Here is a 20,054-nt window from a genome sequence, read left to right as displayed (position 1 = left end):
CATTATTGACACTAAATCATGCGCTCTTATCAAAAGCTTTAATATATAGCTCAGTAAAAACAAATATTTATATAAAATACAACATAAGAATAACACATAATTTGTTCTCAGATATAACATCACACCTATCAGAGGCAATTGCTACATAACAGCATAAACAATCATTATAAATACCAAACTGTGCAAAATGGCAAATACTTAGCTGCATACATATCTTCATATGCAATGTGAGGCTTCAGGAGCAAATTCCGCCTTGCAAAAATACATGAAAAAATAATTGCTTTACTACTAGGTAAGTACAAAATAAACAGAATAGTACAAGTTGCCTAGGCAACTGCTAGGGTGTTAAGTTTAATAGACCACATCCAGCCAAGGAACTTCGCCACAACACATGCATATAGAGGTCTAGAATCAGACTGTAAAATTCTCCTAGCCATTGCACAGTTTCTTGTGCCTAGGGTTTGTCAGACTGTCCGGATCCAAGTCTCTCTTGGATGAAAATTAGAAAACTACGAGCATGTTGTGCTTTTTACAGCTCAGTCAAATCAATGAGGCCTCAGATTGAGATGACCATTTTATGGTAAACGTCATAAGTGGCAAAGAGCCTATCCTGAATTGAACATATAATTTCCTATCTAGGGGATTACTAATGTATGAATATGAATATGAATATGAATATGAATACAATTTTATTTGTGGTTACTCAAAACCATTAAAATAAGACAACAAACTACAAAAAATAAATAAAAATAAATGCAGTGTTATAAAATAAAAAGAGGGTTAAAATGGATAAGAAGTAGACTTATTTAAAACCTAAAGTTCATTGGACCATTTGTACTTGTCCGTCAGTCTTGCCTGGTCGCACTCAGAAGGGCTGGTGAGGCTTCATGGTATGCGAGTTGGTCAATGGCCTAGCTCTAGGAGACCATCAATTTCCGCCAGGACTGTTGGATGAATTTGCTGAACATAGCCATATCTTTCACTGTTTCCATTGTAAATAGGTGATGAACAGCCTGCTTTATTGATCTAATCCCGCATATCTGTAAGATTGGCTTTAGGTAGAGGTTACGCTCAGAGGACAGCGCCGGGCAGCAAAATAAGATGTGAGCGAAGCTCTCATGTTTGTATTTACATAGCCGACACTCCGGATGCCTTGTCCAGGATGACCTCGAGGGGTAAAGTTCTTTGAGGGGGAGAGGATGTAGTCTGAGCGCTAAGATCCTATTTAACGCTTGTTTCCCCACCGCCTGGGTAAGGTGGAGTTTGGCATTCTGTACAGTATGTGGGAGTTTTAAAGACTCGTGGAAGCCTCTTGTTTCCAATGATTCCAGATCCGAGATGCGCGAGCAGAGGCAAACCTGTTTTTTTATCGCGCTTTTAATGGCGGCGTACTTTATCGACTCAGGGTCCCAGTTTTCCACTGCGAGCTTCAGGGTTTCTTTGGCAGCAGAGATGCTGTTTGACCAGGGATTGTCTGGTTCCAGAAAGATACTTTTTATGGTACCTTTCAGGGTGTTCTCTAATGCCGCAGTGACAAGGAAAAAGTATTTGCTCATTGACGCCAGCTCTTCATATTTTTGTTGGGTCAAATCGAATTCGAGCCGCACTAAGGTGTTTCTGGTGCAAGCGGGTAGATGGAACAACTTTTTATATGCCGAGCAGTGGATTTTTTTTAGCACACTGGGTAATTTGCCAGGGAAGGCCTGCTGTGCGTAGTTCAAAGATGGTATTAGCTTCGCCCTTAGCACTCTTTGAATTGCTGTTGTTGTTGGGCTGTGTAGGGTAGCATGCAACTTGCCGAGGGCATATGTAATGCTTTTCCCTTTTGCCCGTATTTTGTCAAGGTGTACTCCTGGGCGCCCTGTCTCGCTAAGCCAGACTCCCAGATAGTTATAAGATTGTGGGCAGTCCAAGGACAGATTACTAATGTAGTCCAGCTAGTTTTTCATACAGAGGACTTGACTTGAAGCACACAAAATCGATAGAAAGAGACCCTATGGTACTGATATCCAACTCTTTTTAAGCCACCCAATGCCAGTACAATGCCTTAATTTGTTATTTCAAGAGATTCAACTCAAATGAAATACAATCCCAATAGTTCAACAGGCCTAAAGACAACACCTTTCTGATGTTTTTACACCACTCAAACTTGTGGAATCTGTCTAACCTAATTATATACTGAAAGGCTTCTGCATTACTGCCTAATTCGGGAGTAGTTCTGAGCCTCCACCAAAACAAAATTGATCTGAGCCCTGCTTTACCAGCAATTTGCCTTCCGCCTATGTGTTGTGTTCGATTTTAGATTCCGTATGCATTTCCCGATACATGCCCTTATATAGGTATATTTCACATTGCCCTTATATAGGCATAGATATCCAGTCCTTATTTAGGCATAGTCCATGCTACCCAAATACAGGCATGGCTACTTCCATCCGTTCATCTACGTCACAATGATTTTTGGGAAAACCAGACTTTTAAGCCGTTAGGGACTTCCCCTTGCTTGAATAAGGAAGCCAACACTCCAGCTGACGTACTGACCAAGAAGCTGTCATTCTGCTGCTGAGAAATCCAGCTCCAGTGCTTCTGACTCCCCTTGTGGGGTGTTGGGAAATCGAGTCCCGAAACAGAGATACCAACCTCTCTCATTCTAAGGTATGGAGCTGATTAGAACCTAGAGAAACTTTTGCCAATTCTTGGCAAAATAAACCTATGCTAGAAGACAAACACCTACTTCTTCCCTCGTACTAGACTTAGGTTAGGTACACTGGGGTAGGCGTATCTTAGAAGCACCAGTTGAGTATTTTAGCCTGTGTTATTTATGTATGTATTTTTATATAACATAGCAACAGACAATGCTATTACAGTGTTATTTTATATTACTGTATACGCTGTATGCATTATACTTCACATTCTGTCTAACGATTGTAGCAGTTCACCTCTCTTCCATGAGAAAGAAGACTGTTTAATAAACCCTTTTTTTTGAAACGCCCGTCTCTCTATTTCTGTGTAAACTCTGTAGTAACGAAGCATGCACGATTGACTGAGTGAAATAGTTATCTATTGTTTCCACGACTCTGAAGATATGATTTGATTCTAGGGAAAACAAAGTTGTCATGTTTACACGGTTGTCAGAAACTAATCCCTTCTTGTTTACTCAAGAAAGTTTCTAATGACCTCTGAGTTAGCTGGCGCACACAATTAAGTTTAGTATACTCAATAGAGACATGCTGACCTCAGTCCTATGTCAAATCTATTGCATATATTATTCCAATGCGCAGAGCCTATTGGGAATATAGGAACTACACTACATATATAGAGGTCAAGTGGATAGGATGGTGTACTAGTAGGAAGGGACACCAACGTTCTAATGGACTTTTATTCAGATTTGGTCATGTCAGAAAGGTTGCTAAACCTCCAGAATTCTGCGCCATATAAAGCAGCAGCAACAGCTTTAGAATCATAGATCTGGAAGGCAGGTGCTATGGGTTTACTGTAAGAGGCATGATGTTCCTTCAGAATGGCATCTGATATCAGTTTGATCTTGACGGTTCCTTTATCAATGTGATGCTTCTATGACGTGCCTGATGACAATTTGATGCGCAAGTACTTAAAAGTGTCCACCCTTTCAAGTTCCTCACCTCCCAAGTACATTTTCCCTCTATATGATTTATGTAGATTAGTGACATGGATTTAGTCTTGGTTGTGTTAACATCAAGACCTCTTGGCAAGCAAAACTCCTCACAGCGTGATTATAAAGTTTGCAACCCTTTGGGTGTTTGAGACACAAAACGGGTGTCATCAGTAAATAGCAGAATGGGTACCTTAACATTCCAAGGACAGGGCATTCAAGGCTACAGCCGAGGGAGAGTGCACCACTTCATTAAAATAAAGGGAGAAGAGTGTAGGGGCAAGTAGACATCCCTGCCAGACTCCCCTCCTAATCGGAACTGGATTTGTAAGCTGTCTCTTTTCTCCCCAACAAACACTGGCATGGTTGTCCTCGTGGAGCCAAACAATGATTGATAGTATATCGAAGGGCATTCCAATCAGCATAGTACCTGCCACAGCTTTTGCCGAGGGACCAGATCAAATGCAGACTTCAGGTAGACAAAAGTCATGTATAAGTGACCTTTGGAGATTAGTACAATTTTTCAGTACAAAATAAGGAAACAGAATTCCTGGTCCAAGATTCAGTTTTTTCCCTGAAGCCTGTTTGAAAGGGGCAGAGTATTTACCTTTCTTCAACCCATGAGCACATTTTGTCTATAATAACCCTAGATGGCAAAATAAGATCTCCTTTTTTTGTACATGGTTAACACCTCAGCACCTTTCCATGACTTTGAGATTGGTGCTCGCTTGCCCATAGCATTGCCCAAGAATAAAAGTTACTCAGCCCACTTTGGTTTATCAGAGAGATAGATATCACCAGAGATACCATCTGATCGAGGGTCTTTCTCCTATGCAATAGCACCTATGGAGAGATCTACATACTGTAAATAAAATGTCCCCATATGATCTGTCTGATCTATGTTAGTAAAAACCTGGCCTTCTCTAGTGCTATCTGTCTGGCTATCATCATACAAAGAATGAAAATACTTGGCCCACACTAGGGGAGAAATGTGATTTGTTGGTAGGTCTGCTTAATCAACTCTTCCCCATGTAACTAGTGACAAACATTTGGTTATATCTTTCTCATGACAGGTATCTAGGAGATGATGCCACCTTTGTTCTTCTCAATCCCGCTTTGCTTTCGATTGAGCACAAGCCTTGCGCAAAGTGTGAGCTTGATTAATGCTTTTTTTCTTGATAGCTATTATGAGTTTAGATGTCATTTCCTGCACTCAGTGTTATACCAGGAAGTTTTAGATGGCAGGTAGTGAAAAACTACCAAATTTGTTTTATGCTACTCTGAGGCCTACCTCTCTTACCTTATCACATTTAATAAGTGGTAACATTTGATTGGAAGCAGGTAGGAATGTCATATTTGTACTCAAATTTATTGTAATTTAAAACCCTCCTTAATGGTAAAGTCCGTATTTAAGTCACAATTCTGGAAATGGCGGTTTTTAGAACGTTGGCATTCTCTTGTCCTAACCATTTGATGACTGCAAACTGTGACTGGGTGAAGTTGTTCTTTGTGCATTCCTCCCGGTCAGCAAACTAAAGGCAGGCTAGGTGTTGGAAGAATGGGCCACTCTGCTACAATGGGAGGAATGGACCTGTTTCCTGCCCCACTTACATTTCTGAGGCACTGCCTCAGCAGACTCACAAAGATCTTAACACCATTTCATTGTCATCCTAGAATCGTTGGAGTCTGGGTCAGGAGGTAGGAACTTTGAGAACCAGATTTTATGGGAAGTCTAGACGTTTCTCTCATTTCTAAAGCTGGCACTAGATATCAACATTGGACGCTCAGACCAAATCTTCTGTGGACTCCTGGACCTGTGTAATACTTCCGAAGGACTGTTTAGTACTTCAAAGGATTGCCCTGCTGTTTGAGGCATGCCTTATCTCCCAGAGGACTGCCCTGCTGCTACTAGAGTACTGCCCTGCTGCTTGAGGCCTACCTTGCTCCTTGAAAGTGAGATGGCCCTCTCCTTGATCCCAGGCTACATGAGTGAGTCCAGGGGTCAGTTGGCAGAGCTCCTGTTCTTAGCTACTGGGACATAACAAGCTACAGAGACCTTCCTGCAACTGCTCAGCTCACTTGCTGCACTGGTTCTGCCTGGACTGCAACTGGGCCTGCCTGAGCCCTGCTGGCCCTTGCTGGATTGTGTTTATGACCCCAATAGGTGAACTCATCTTGGCTTAACTAAAGGGTTCCTCAAATCCGGCGTAAAGTGATGTGAAGCCCCACAAAGCCTCGCTGCACAAGCTTCTTCAGAACCAAATCCAAGTGACTTGAAACCCCCCAAAGCCTTGCCACACAGCTGCCGGCTTCAAAGAAACTAATACCAAGCAGTGTAAACCCTGCAGAGCCTTGCTACACAGCTGTAAGCTTCATTGGAACTGACACCAAGTGACTCAAAGCCCCACAATAGCAGGAAGGAAAATTGTATAAGTCAGTGCCATATTTAAGCCTGTGGAGGTTCCTAGGCAGTCGGAATTTCGGGGACCCTCTCGCAACTAATCTCCTAATACCCATAGCACCAGATTTTACCAACTGATAGCTGTCAGAAGATGAGCTTTTAAGAAATGATTCATTTTTTCTATCTTTTGGAAACAATATTTACGAAAGCTTGATTGTAATTCAATAATATTTTGATCTGTTGTTGTGGGCCTCCTAAATGGAGTGGGCCCCTAGGCCGGTGCCTACTTTGCCTGTTTGGTAATCTGGAACTGGTATAAGGTTCTCACTATTTTGTGTGCCAGTTTAGATGTGGCAAAGACATGTTATAAAGCCACACTCTGATTAGTCTTTTATTTGGTGTTTTGGAATATTTTAGAAAAGGCTTTAGATATCATTTTATTTCAATGTCTGTGTGTGCCTGGCTGGGGCAAGTCACTAGCCAACGTAATGCTATTAAAGCTTGTGAATGTATTCATCAGCTTAGAAGAGAGTTACTTGAAAATCATTACTCTTACAGTTGAAACCTCAATGAAAAACTAGAGTGACATTTTGTTCGGAACAGCGTCTTTTACATTGTGGGTCCTTGAATTAGTACTCAGAAGCCAATAATTATAACAACTAAGTTTCCCTAGAGAAACCTAAATCTATATGAGCAAAGCATGAGATTGTCGCATTCGCAGTGATATCTATCCCAAACATTTACCATCTTTTGGGATGGACGTATGGGTAATTCTGTACAACAGAGGGAATTTGGGCAGCGAAAATAAGGGGTTGATTATGATGCTGTTCGGAAGGGTTCTGAATCAGATTCAGGTTTGCTGAATCGGATTCATAAGGCTTGTTTCCGACTGAATCCGAAACCTCTCCGAACGAGCGATTACGATGGAAGATTTGGACAACCCTTCCGAATCGGTTGCTCCACCTCAGCTCGGCTGTCAGAAGCTGACTTTGGGGGCCCATAGCAGACCCCCCTTCACCAGGGCCTTCCGAATCGGGCCCGTGGAACCCCCTTTCCAACCATGCACAGTGTGGCAGGCACCAAGGGGTGCCGGCCACAGGGTGCACAATTTTCCCCAGCCACCCCTTTCTTCAACGGGAGCCTGTGTATCCATTTGGAGCACAGGCTCCCATTGAAGTCAATGGGATTCTAACTGAATCACATCTGGATGCATTGCAATCGGTCGGTCAGACTCCGCGAATCCGAGTCAGTCGGAAAGCATTCTGAGACTGATTTGGCCAGAATGCTTTCCGAACTGCATTATAATCGAACCATAAGTAGGAAAGAAGACTCATTCTTAGTGCAAGCTGTGATTAAGCTCCTGAACAGTCCAAATATCCAAATCAATAGAAGTAATTTTTTTGAATAAAGAAAAGCTTCACTCACCTTTGGCATCTTTGTTGCCCAGCAAGATAATTACCAGGGGAAAAAGTGTCAAGTACATGTAAAACACGCAGACAGCCAGATATGTACTTGTACAGCATACAGCCCCATTCAAAGGGAAATAAGTAGTCCATTGTTAGCTAATGGTTAATGTCAGAGAACTACCATAAATATCAAACATCTAAGGGGGAAAGAGTCCCTTGTTTGTTAAGGAAGCATGGAGATGCTCTATTCTAGATTTTACTTATGTTCTATAAAAATCTGGCGAAACCCAATTATCATGTACATTGAGTAGACGTTGAATCTAATTGCTTATTGGTAAATGTTATAATGATCAAAACCTAAAGGCGGGTAAAAACTTGCACCTACCAAAAAATACCACTTGCTGTGGCCAGTTCTATGTACACACCCTGTATGCAAGGTCAGTGTAGGAAGCTGGCTCCATGATGTGATATACCAATAATTGTTTATATCGTGTACAGAGTACAGTGATTCGCCAGAAGTGTTCAGGGCTTCTATGCAAACCCAAAGAACTCTAATGGTGGTAGTGTGGTTAAGCAGCCTTAGGCCTAACACAGAGGAGTGTAAGACATTTGTTATACACACAGTGATTAATAAATGACACACAACTCAAAAAGGATGTCCACGCCAATTTTAGAAAAATAGGCTTCTTTCTAGGTTTATTTTAAGACCAAGATCCACGTTAAATGGTGAGTACATTTTTCATAACAAATACTTTACACTTTAAAAAGATGACAAGGCATTTTTCATAGGATAACAAGAATGCAGTTTTGTAGGTATGTACACAACTTACAAATCTAGTCTTCAGGATTTCAAGTAAACACAAGGCAAGATTCAAGTTAGTAACAAGACAGAGAAATTGTTGGGAAAATATATGTTGCAAAACGAGGGGATAATCTTCTAGGTTGGCGTCACCAAAAAGACCTTGGCATTAGTTTGAACCCAAATGCACCTTTCCAAGTTATGCTTGTTTCACAACAGGGTGATGTTCAAGACATTTTTGAAGAGAAGACTGCTAAGATCTTAGAGGGCTTAAAACACCCCCTGCCCGACGCTCTCGGTCTGGGAGCTCCGGTTAGCCCGCTCAGTCGACCCCGGCCAGTTGGCTTTAGTCCTGGCTTGGGAGCTCCGAACGGGTTAGCCAGTCGACCTCAGTCGACCGAATTGCGTCTTCCAATAGCAGCTCCTGACCTGGGAGCTCCGGTTGACCTGCCCAGTCGACCCCAGACTAGTGCCTGTGACCCTGGTCTGGGAGCCCCGGACGGCTCATCCAGTCGACCCCAGTTGAGTATCCCAGTTTCTAGTTTGGGAGCTCCGGATATTTTCTCCAGTCGACCCCAACTAAAATCTTTCCCTCGTCCCTCTTTTGAGGAATTCTGCAGTCTGGCAAACATGGTATCTTCGGGCTCTCCGCGTGATCCTTTGCCTCCCAAATTTTGGAAGGCTTTTCATGCGGAACTTTTTCAACCGTTGTATTCCATCTGCCTCCAGTCTCTGGAGTTGGCATCTGTCCCCGAGTGTTGGAAGTTAGCAGTAGTGTCTCCTCTGCTCAAGAAACCAACGCTGGACCCGACCTGTCTTTCCAACTATCGGCCAATCTCCTTGCTCCCTTTTCCTATTAAGATCATGGAAAAATGGGTGACCCGTTCGCTCTCGGGCTTCCTCGAAAACATCGGTTGGTTCGATGAGGCACAGTTCGGCTTCCGCCCCGGGCACGGGACGGAGTCCGCGCTTGTAACCGTACTGGACAACCTTCGTTCGCGGGTCGACAGTGGTCGGGCAGCCTTTTTAGTGCTGCTCGACATGTCGGCCGCGTTCGACACGGTCTGCCATCGGACCCTTGTCAGGAGACTTGAAGAGTGTGGGGTCACAGAGGCTGCAAGAGACTGGCTTATATCCTATCTTGGCAGTCGGCAACAGCTGGTCTCGCTTCCTCCTTTTTGCTCTGAGCCAAGGAAAGTAGGGCAGGGGGTGCCACAGGGCTCGGCCATCAGCCCAATACTTTTCAATCTGTACCTCCGCCCTCTGGTACAGCTTATAAAATCCTTCGGTGTCTCGGCTTTTAATTACGCAGATGACACCCAGCTGGTCTTTTCCTTGGAGGGCAACAACGCGGTCTCGCTAGAGATATTCCATCGCTGCATGGCAGCCACAGCGGACTGGTTACGGGCCAACTCCTTACAATTTAACAGCGCTAAGACGGAGGTCCTCTACTGTTCCACAGATCGGATCTCGCGGGCACTTCCAGAGAACTTTTGGCCTGCCTCCTTCCCCGAGCCAGTATCGGCTGCGGTATCCGCTCGCAACCTGGGGGTGCTCTTCGGCCCAAATCTACAGCTTGACATGCACGTCAATAAAACCACGTCTACGTGCATGATGCTGTTACGCATGCTGCGTAAAGTTCTGCCCCCTCTCCCCGCCCAAGCCAGGCCGGAAGTAGTTAGTGGTACAATACTAAGTCGCTTAGATTATTGTAATGCGCTGCTTCTGGAGGCCCCAAAACATCTGGTGGGGAAGTTACAACGAGTGCAGAACTTGGCCGCTAAGTTGGCTCTCTCACGTCCTAGGTCTAGCTCTTCTACCCTGGCTTTGAGAGAGCTACACTGGCTCCCGGTACATCTGAGAGTGATGTACAAAGCCGCTTGCTTGGTGTTTAAAGCAGTACATCATCTGGGCCCGATACCTCTGCAGAATATGTTCACCTGGTACTCTGCCCCGCGACTTCTCCGTTCCTCTTCGGCGCATTTGCTGGTAGTCCCGCGGTTTCAGAGAGTCAGGATGGGTGGCTGCTCATTTAGTGTGGCAGCGGCCAAATTTTGGAATTCCCTGCCACTCTCCTTGAGAAGCCACAGTGACTATCTTCCGTTCAGGAAAGCGCTAAAAACGCATTTGTTCCCTAAAACTGCTGTGTAAGTGAATAGTGCCACTGCTCTAGTTCAAGCGCCAGGATGCTCTCTGGGTGACAGGACTGCGCTCTATAAATACACTAAATAATAATAATAATAATAATCATAGGAAATTATCCAGGAGTTTTCAGTGGCAAGCTAGGTCGTCTTAATGGTTTCAAATTATTATTCTTGCACATGAGGGGCACCGTGGTCGCAGTTAAACAAAAACGAGAGTCCGAGAATCTTACTGGTGGCCAGAGGTTGATCGTCAGGTGAAAGAAGTTGTTAGGGATTGTACGATTTGTGCTGGCAATGACAGATTGAGAAAATTTAGGACAACGCCTCTCTCACCGGTTGCCATACCCGAACGTCCATGGTCCAAGCTTGCAGTGGACATTGTTGGCCCATTTGACACCTTGTCTCCTTCGGAGAGGATTGTTGCTGTCCTTGTTGACTATACTTCAAAGTGAGTTTCTGCCTCTCGCATGAGTTCTGTTGTGACAAAGAACATAATAGAGTTTCTAAAAGATGCTTTCACGTGTGAGGGTGTACCTGATATTCTTGTCTCAGATAATGGGGTGCAGTTTACTTCCCAGGAGATGTCATATTTTCTAAAGGATCTCTCCATCACACACCACAGAACTGCTCTCTATGCTTCCCAAGCAAATGGTTCAGTCGAGAACATGAATAGACTGATTAGAGCTTCTGCCCAGACTCCCTTAGATATGAGAGTTCCTCTCAGGCCCATTTGTAGGGAAAAATGATGGGCACACAGAAATACTCCAAACATTGTGACAAGTTGTGCTCCATTTAAAAAGCTCAAAGGTAGAACAGCTGGTTCTAAATTAAACCCTCTTTGATTAAGTGTAAAGGATAGGGGTTTTGTAGTAAGGAATTGGAGAGTAAAGAAATACCAAGAGAATTATAAAGGTAGATTTGATACAAAAACGGGAGAACGAAAGTCTACTTGGAAAGTAGGTGAGCTTGTGTTTGTAAACAAGGCAGTTTGGTCCCCCAAAGGAGAGACTAAATATTTTAGTCCAAGGAGCATCACTAAAGTTATGAGGAATGTTGTAATGCTTGATGGTGGTGATGTTTGGAGCATGTCTCGTCTGTAAAAATGTGCAAGGGAGGGTGGTAGTATGAGGTTTCAGCCTCAGGGCATTCATTCCAAGTGTAATGACTGTAGAGTTCACACTGACCTGTCTACATGCAGTCTGGGGGTCAGGAGATCACCATTGTATTTACAACATTATTATGTAAAGTCTAATTAGAGTCAGTATTGTTTTACAAGATTATTGCCTTGTTATAGGTAGTTGCAAAAGTTGCATTTTCTTTCTCTTTCTGCTTATTCTTCTTTCTTTTTCCTTCTTTCCTCTCTCTCTCAACATTATTATAAAGTGAAGATGTGTTGTAACTTCCCCTTTAAGTTCTTGTTCCCTGCGAGAATGTTAACGACATCAGCGGCTGAATGTGTAAGCCGCAGTGTAGCAGGTGGCAGTTGCTGTGTCAGCTGATGTAGCTGTTTGTCCGGTGGGTGTTATAATAAACTCTTTGAAATGACATTGGAGTATCATTTCATTACAATCCAAACTAATACTGTCCTGAAGATGGTAGTAAAAATTCAGAATATAGCCGCAGAAACGTGCGTTGACTTTTGGGGTGTCCAGTCTGGGCCCATGCACCAAAAGGAGAAAAGTAATCAAGTTTTAGCTGGTGTATAGTGGACACAGATTTATCTGGACCAATGTGTGTTGGATGAATGTGAAGTAGAATGATAGGTGTGTAAGATGGGAGTGTGATCTAGGAGAGCAAATGGGTTATTATGCATTTGTTCTTATTATTGCAAAGGTTTTTGGTTTTTAACTAACAAATGACTTTGACTTCTCTAATAAGAAGATAAACCATTTGCCAATTTGAATAATGCTATGAAATTGTTGAACACATTTTTTGTAAGAAAATGTTAAAATGAGAAATTCATGAAAAGAAAAGTATATTATTCCTCTGGACTAGTTCACAGTGTAATTTTCTAGTGGTAAAAGTAAATGAGCGCAGTAGGTTCATTTTTTTACAAGTTTGATGTTTCTTTTCCTCCCGGTCCTAAAACCTGATATCTCAAGTTGAAGTTGTTGAGAGGAGTCCCTGTTTTCATGTTGTGCTCTCACCCCATGGGTCTGGAAACATCTCTTGTGGTGGCCGGCTGCCTAAAGCTAGCCAGAGACCACACCAGGGTTGGTAAGTTTTCAGGGGGCATCTCTGAGGTGGCCTCTGTGTACACCTTTTATTAAACCCAACACTGGCATCAGTGTGGGTTTATTATGAGGAGTTGTTTGGTACCAAACACTCCTGGGTTCAGTGAAGACATACTGGTGCTGGGGAACTTGAGGTGTCGAGTTTCCAGCCCATGTACTCTCAATGGCTTCCCTAGCACTTAGAATGTTAAGTATAGACTTAAATAGTGTAGGGGCATATCTGCTTATGCACACCTGAGATATAGTGCACCTTGCCTTAGGGCTTGAAGGCATGCAAGAGGAGTGACTTACCCACTCCTTAAGCAGTATTGCTTGACATGGTACACAGGTAGTGTTCCATGTCGACTTTGTGGTTTCTCTGCACTAAGGCATGCATGCTGCAGTGACATTTTACATGGCCTTGGTGAGGGGTCCCTAGGGGACCTTCTTCAGTCCCAATGCCCTAGGTATCAGTGCTACCATTTACTAGGGACTTACAGTGGGTTCTGAAGTTGTGGCAATCGTAGTACGGTTTTAGGGAAGGGGCTCCGGCACAGGACCTGGTTCGCAGGGGCCCTGTGCACTTTCAACCGAAACTACATCCTTTTCCAGGTAAAAAGTGGGGGGGCTAACCATGTCAAAAGATGCCCTTTCTCACGGTCAGAGTCTAGACAGCCATCTCATCTGGCTTGTCCACAGTAGTGTCTGCCTCAAAGGCATCGACATCTGTTGATAATATATTGATGCTCTAGGTGAAAATATATCAAAGTAACTAAGGACAGAGTGAGCTGCACTATAATGCATTTCATATCAATGTGAGGTCAAACCCAGAGGCTTCTGTCACAAATAATTGGAGAACTAGGCACTACGACAGTGAGAATGTTCCTCTGGATGAGGGTCAATAAAAGTGATGGTTTTGTGACTGAATCATGTGCTGTCTCGATACGAAAGATGATGCTTGTACAGAGGTTTGGGTGGGTAAAGAAAGTTTTACTAAATCTCATTTCTGGTGCTTGATTCCTGGTTCTACCAAGACCTGCCCTCTGGGACCCACATTCTTTGTTCTGCACCACTCTCTGGTTTCAAGATCTTCTCAATTCTTCAACACCCATGCTTTCAGAAGTGAGTTCCGCAACAGGCAAACATTTGTGCAGATGTTGATCTAAATGTCACTGTTCAGGAATGGTCCCAAAAGCACAAATTCAAGTTAGTGCAGGAAAACTCTTTTATATTTATTTTGGCAGGCAGCAGGTAATCTGGTTGCATTAGTAAAGAAAAATTGATACACTGTAGTGTTGCTAGCAGCACTATCACAAATTGATTAACACGCCTGTTATTGTATTGCCCTGTCATATTGAGTAGCACCCTAATTTTATCGCAAAAGCCATGAACTGTTTCAGTAGCAGCTTGAAGATATTCGTGACACGCTGACATATTGAGAAGCACTCTAGCATTGACGGCAGCTCCTTACATATGGTGTCTGCAGTCCTGATGGTTTTGCACGGTACATGAATTTCAATGTGCTTTTCACTTGCCATTGAACTGTGAAACGTACTATACTCTCCGACACAGCCGCTCGTATGAACAGTATTTTTTTTTGAGGTACAGGATTTAAGATGCATGGTTCTTACCCAGTGGGGCACAATATATCCAATGAGCCCTATTGTCTTTCGTAGCCCAAAAATCATTTGCTAACCTGTATGTTTGACTGGCTCACAATTATCTAAAGAAGCAACATACATTTTCTGCAGCCAGAGAACTTTGGTACTGGGTACGGTGTTATTCGTAGAAATGTTTGATGTGCTCACATCTCCCTTCAGAACTGTCTTAAAACCTGTACCTTTAAAAAAAATATGTTTAGAAAAATGAACTTCAAAATGTTATCATTGGCCCTTGTTTTGCAAGAAAAGTTCCTTTTGGCAAGGAATCCGCTACCACACACTCCTATGGAACGTGTTGGAGTGATCATTCCACTGGTAAGCCTTATGGCATAGGGGTTTACTCAAATCCCCAAGATTTATGAAAATTAGTGTCAGTATCATCCACATAGCTGGAAACTGTAGTGATTCTGAATATTTAATTAAAGCCACCTATGAACCAATGATTCTGGGTGGTGAGTAACTAGTAAAACTGTATACCCACTAGACACATAGAGGCATATTTACAAAAGAAGTGATAAATCACGGCGTTAGCCTTGTTGGCTTAACGCCACACTCCACCACTTCTGAAACACAGGGCTGCACCATATTTACCATATTTACAAGAATACGGTGCAGCCCTGCATTTTACCCAGGGATGGTGCTAAATTCAGCAGCCTTGCGCAAACGCAGGTACCCTTGCACCATAGTGCAAGTTGCCTGCGTTAGGGGAAAGGATTGTTTATGTACAGGAAGGTGTCCACATAAAGAATCTAAAATGGTATTTTGTAACTTCTATGTGTGCATAGAACTTGCAACATGTTATTTTTTAATGATTCTTGATGTGCAGGAAGGGACACCTTCCTGAACATAACAATCAATGGTGTTTTGCTGTTTCTATGCACGCCGCACAATGCAGCACACATAGAAACAGCAAAACGGGAGAAATAAAGCATTTCTCCTCATTTTGCCTGGATAACACTAGGTTCTCCCTGTTCCTAATTTTGGCACTGCCCCATATTTACGACACCCTTGGAAAATGGGGCAACCTCATAATCAATGGGTGTTGCGGTGGAACACCCACCAGAAGACCCATTTCACACTATGTATAGTGTGAAAGAGGGCCTTATTTAAAAGGCAGCAACTAAGCACGTTAAGTGGCTTAACGCTGCCTTGTAAATAAGGCGAAGCCCATATCACCACAGGAAGTTCGCTAAAAGTGACGTTCCTGTGGAGATAGGGGCTGGTACATATGCCCATAATGCTTGAAATCATTCCTTATTTTTTACCTAAATAGCTGCATTGTTTCATCTCATCCGTGTTTCTTTGCTTGCAAAGCCCTTGCCTCTGCCTTCCTAATGTAATATAAGCAGGACACTCCAAACCTTCAGATACCCTTTCAATACTACACTGATCTTATGTAGACTTTTTAAATTTTAAAGTATTTTGATCTTATCTGGAGGAGAAATGTACAAGTAGAATGGAGCCTATTAAATAACGTCTGTTCGGATTGCTAAATATTGATTTATTGTAATTTTGAAGTATGTTTTGTGCCTAAAGGCATTCAAAGGTGATGCCTCCACTTTATTTCAGACACCACTTCCTGTTCTGTAGAATTGCAAGGCAGCAACATGGGCCTCTGTTAACATCTCGATTCGGTTTCATTCTGTGCTTTTTTTTGGAAGAGGTTATGACAGGCTTGGCAGAGCTGCTCTAAAATATATCTTCATTGGATTGTTTATTCTGTTATTGAACAATTTCTGGCATCAATGATACTGCTTGGATGCTAGAACAACTATCATAAGCTGCCTACATTGGTCTAGAAGGTAAACTGCTCTTATTGTGAGGAATGCATCATGTGTGTCTAAAAAATGACCATGGACACCTGCACTATTTGGCGCAAGAAGAACAGATCTGTCTGACAGAAAGTAGCATTAGTGATGGTCATTTGTTCTAAGTGAAAGATAATCTTTCTGATGGATACATCTGCCAGTGTATTCCTCACCTTGTGAATATCCCCCTGCGTCAGCAACATTCGGAAATTCTTTTGTAGCTCTTCACGCCGACGTGGACGACGTCACAGAAGCACGTCATCGGGCGCGGCTCCGCTGACGTCACCGACTCCATAAGGGGCCTACGTCGGCGTGATGACATCAGTTCCCTTTTTTCCGCGTCGTCAACGCTAACGGTTTCTTTAGGGATCCTCAGTAGCTCTATTGTTACTGTGTTACTGTCGAGAGTTTTCAGTGTTTTCTTGTAACTTCTTCAAGATGTCGTCGAAGAAGACCGGATTCAAGCCCTGTGGAGAGTGCGGTAAAATGATGTCGATCACGGATCTGCATGAAGATTATGTGTGGTGCTTGTCATCTGACCACGACGTCCAGAGTTGTCCAGGTTGCAGAAAAATGAGAGAGAGAGGCTAAACTTCTGATTGCGAAGTTGAAAGGCAAGAAGGAGAAGAAAAGATCGAAGTCTCGCTCCAGGCGTTCGAGGTCTCGCTCGAGGTCGAGGTTGGCTTCGAGGTCGGCTTCGAGGTAATCTTCGGGGCATGCTTTTAATTAAAAAGGAATCATAAGAAGAGGAAGCATGGGTCTCGGCGTCATTCGGAGATGGAGTCGGACCCGAAGTCGAAGTCGCCAAGTCATCGACATCGGAAGGATTATGTTTCTCCTTGTATTGGACCCGGAAGGTGAGCAATCGCCTGTTGGTTCACCGGAAAAGTCACCAGCTCGAGTATCGAATCCGTCTCCGACGTCGATTCATTCTCCAGCTCGAGAGGAGGAAGAGGTTCCCTCCCTTGAGGTTTCGTCCACTCCGGTTCCTCGTGCCGAAGAACAGGTTGATCCGAATCCGGTGCCTCCTCAGGAGCAGCAGGTGGGTCCATACCCTCCATTTCCGGGCCCAGGACAAGACCCTTTGCATTATTTAAATGCGATGTATGGGGTGTTCTCGAGAGCCATGTACCCCTCTGGAGCACCTGTTGGTCCCATGGGTTCGATGGCTTATAATCATGGAGTTCCACAAACGTATGCTCCTGCTCCGGCTCCGTTCATGCCTTTCATTCCGGCTCCGGCTTGGCATTTCCCGGCGCCGCCGAGGTCTTTGACGCCGATACCTTCGTCACTGGCGCCAGTTCCTGTTCGACCTCCTCGTTCGCTACAGCCTGGTCCTTCGGTGCAGAGTTCGGCGCCGGCAGCGGCTCTGTCGGAGTCGGTTGCGGATCCGCCGAAGCCGATCCCGAAGGGGAGGTCGAGAAGGGAGGCTCAGTGGCTTCTGGAGGAACGGAGATACAGAGAGATAGAGATGGAAGAAGGCAAGTTGCAGGAATCTGAAGATTTCTTTGATGATCTAAGGGAAGCTAGTGGCTTGGAACTTTCTCCAGATTGGAAGTTATCTTCTGTTCCAGATGCCCCTTCAAAAGATGTGGCTCCATATCATGTGGTCATAAAAAAAGCAGCTGAACTTTAAAATTTAAATCTTCCCACTGCGGAATTTAAATCTAATATTTTAACAGAAGTTCTCCACTCTCCTTCTTCAGTGATAGAGCCTATGATTCCTTTCAAGGAGGCATTGACAGGGCCAATCTTGGAAGTGTGGCGTAAGCCTCTTACAGCTCCAGCGGTTTCGAGAGCTGTTGCGAGGAGATATAGGGTGGCTCCTGGTGACCCGGACTTCTTATCTTCTCATCCTTTGCCCGAGAGCTTGGTGGTACAGGCAGCATGCTCCAAGAAATCTGCGGGTGCCTTTCCACAGGTGCCTGGGGACAAGGAGTGTAAGAAGCAAGATCAGTCGGGAAAGAAAATCTTTTCTTCAGCTAGCATGGCTCTTAAGTCAACAAATGCCACTTGTCTCTTAGGACGTTACATCCATGCTTTGAGGGACTCCGTAAAGCAATTAGCTCCTAAGATTCCGGAGGAGGATAGGCAGAATTTCAATGAGGTCTACAGTCCAGAGGAACTGTGAATAGAAGGTTCAGGGGGTTTGGAAGGTCCTCCTTTCGAGCCTACAAGCAGCCACAACAGCAGCAACAACAGCAAAATCCGCTGTACAAGTCGTACAGGGGTAAACAAAGAGCCCGTCCTTGAGGACGTCAAGCTTCCTCTTCTTCCTCCTCCTCCTCTTCCTCCCACCCCCCTCCAGCCTCAGCAAAGCAGCCCTAGAATCCGCCATTCCGGATCATGTGGGTCCTTTAGGGGGTCGGCTTACCTATTTTCTGCGAGATTGGGAATCGGTCACATCGGACCTATGGGTTCTAAATCTCGTGGAGAATGGGTATGCTCTTCTCTTTTGGGAATTCCCTCCAAATTACCCTCAATGCCAAGGGTTTTGCTCAGAGGACCACCTGCTACTTCTGCAGGAGGATGTCCTGGCGTTGTTAAGAAAAGGTGCGATAGAGGTGGTTCCGGAGCAGGAAAGGGGTCAGGATGCTACTCCCGGTATTTCCTGATCCCCAAGAAGGATGGCAGACTTCGTCCAATCCTGGATCTCAGGGTTTTGAACCTCTTTTTGAAACAGGAGAAGTTCAAGATGCTCACCCTTGCGCAGGTTCTTCAGGCACTGCTGGAAGAAGACTGGACGGTGTCGATCGACTTGCAGGATGCTTATTTCCACATTCCCATCCTGAAGTCGAACAGGAAGTATCTCCGTTTTACGGTGGGTTCGCAGCATTACCAGTTTGCGGTCCTTCCGCTTGGTCTTACCACTGCACCTCGAGTCTTTCACCAAGGTGATGGATGTGGTGGCGGCACATCTCAGAAGATTAGGGATACCAGTTTTCCCTTATCTGGACGATTGGCTGACCAAGGCAGAATCTCCAGAGAAGGTGCTCCATCATCCACAAGTCACAACTCAGTTGTTGTTCAGATTGGGTTTTTTGATAAATGTGCCCAAATCTCACCGGGTGCCCTCCCAGCGCTACCTATTCATAGGTGCTGTACTGGATACGACTGTGTGTCGGGCATTCCCTCCTCCTCGCGACATACAGGAAATGATTCCTTTATTTTACAATGGAGTTGTCGTTCCAGCACTGGCATATGAGGGCACTCCAGTGGTGTCTCCGCAGGCAGTGGTGTGAGCACAACGGAGATCTCAGGGAGTCAGTGAGGATCTCCAGAGAAGCTGCAGGGGATCTGTCTTGGTGGAGCGTGGAGGGCAATCTGTCTCAAGGAAAGCCCTTTCATCTGCCTCCATCGGTGGCCACAGTGATAACAGATGCATCCACCCTAGGGTGGGGTGCTCATCTGGGGGATCTGGAGATCAAGGGTCTTTGGTCTCCAGAGGAAAGGTTGCTTCACATCAACCTTTTAGAGTTGGGGGTGATTCGTCTGGCGCTCAAGGCCTTCCTCCATTTCCTTCGTGGTCAGTCGGTGCAAGTCCTGACAGGCAACACGACCGCAATGTGGTATGTCAACAAGCAGGGAAGAGTGGGGTCGCAATGTCTCTGCAGAGAGGCTCTGCGTCCCTGGTCCTAGGTTCAGGACCATCAGATTTGTCTGATTACAAATCATCTGGTCGGAGTTCTGAACGTACGTGCAGACAGTCTCAGTCGTCAGTTCTCGGCCGACCACGAGTGGAGGCTTCATCCGGAGTTGGCTCATCACGTCTTTCGGACGTGGGGAACTCCTTGGGTGGACCTGTTTGCCACTCACGAGAATGCTCACTGACCGTTATTCTGCAGTCTCCAGTATATGTTGCAGGGAGCTTTGGGGGACGCGTTTCAGTTGAGTTGGGACTCAAAACTCCTTTACGCGTTTCCTCCCATACCCTTGATTCCTCGGGTTCTGAGGAAGATTCGCCAAGACCGGGCCCAAGTCATATTGATCGCCC

The 20,054-nt window shown here is 44.6% G+C and overlaps 1 protein-coding gene across 2 annotated transcripts in view; it reads left to right on the top strand.

The window, feature by feature from the left end:
• Positions 1 to 20,054, top strand: part of CADM2 (cell adhesion molecule 2) — a 1,787,353-nt gene that overhangs the window by 1,144,669 nt on the left and 622,630 nt on the right. The window lies entirely within an intron of this gene.

The sequence above is a fragment of the Lissotriton helveticus genome, chromosome 8, assembly GCF_964261635.1.
Source record: "Lissotriton helveticus chromosome 8, aLisHel1.1, whole genome shotgun sequence".
In the NCBI taxonomy this organism is placed as follows: Eukaryota; Metazoa; Chordata; class Amphibia; order Caudata; family Salamandridae; genus Lissotriton; species Lissotriton helveticus.
The sequence above is the reverse complement of the archived record's forward strand: the minus strand, read 5'-3'. Positions and strand labels throughout refer to the sequence as shown.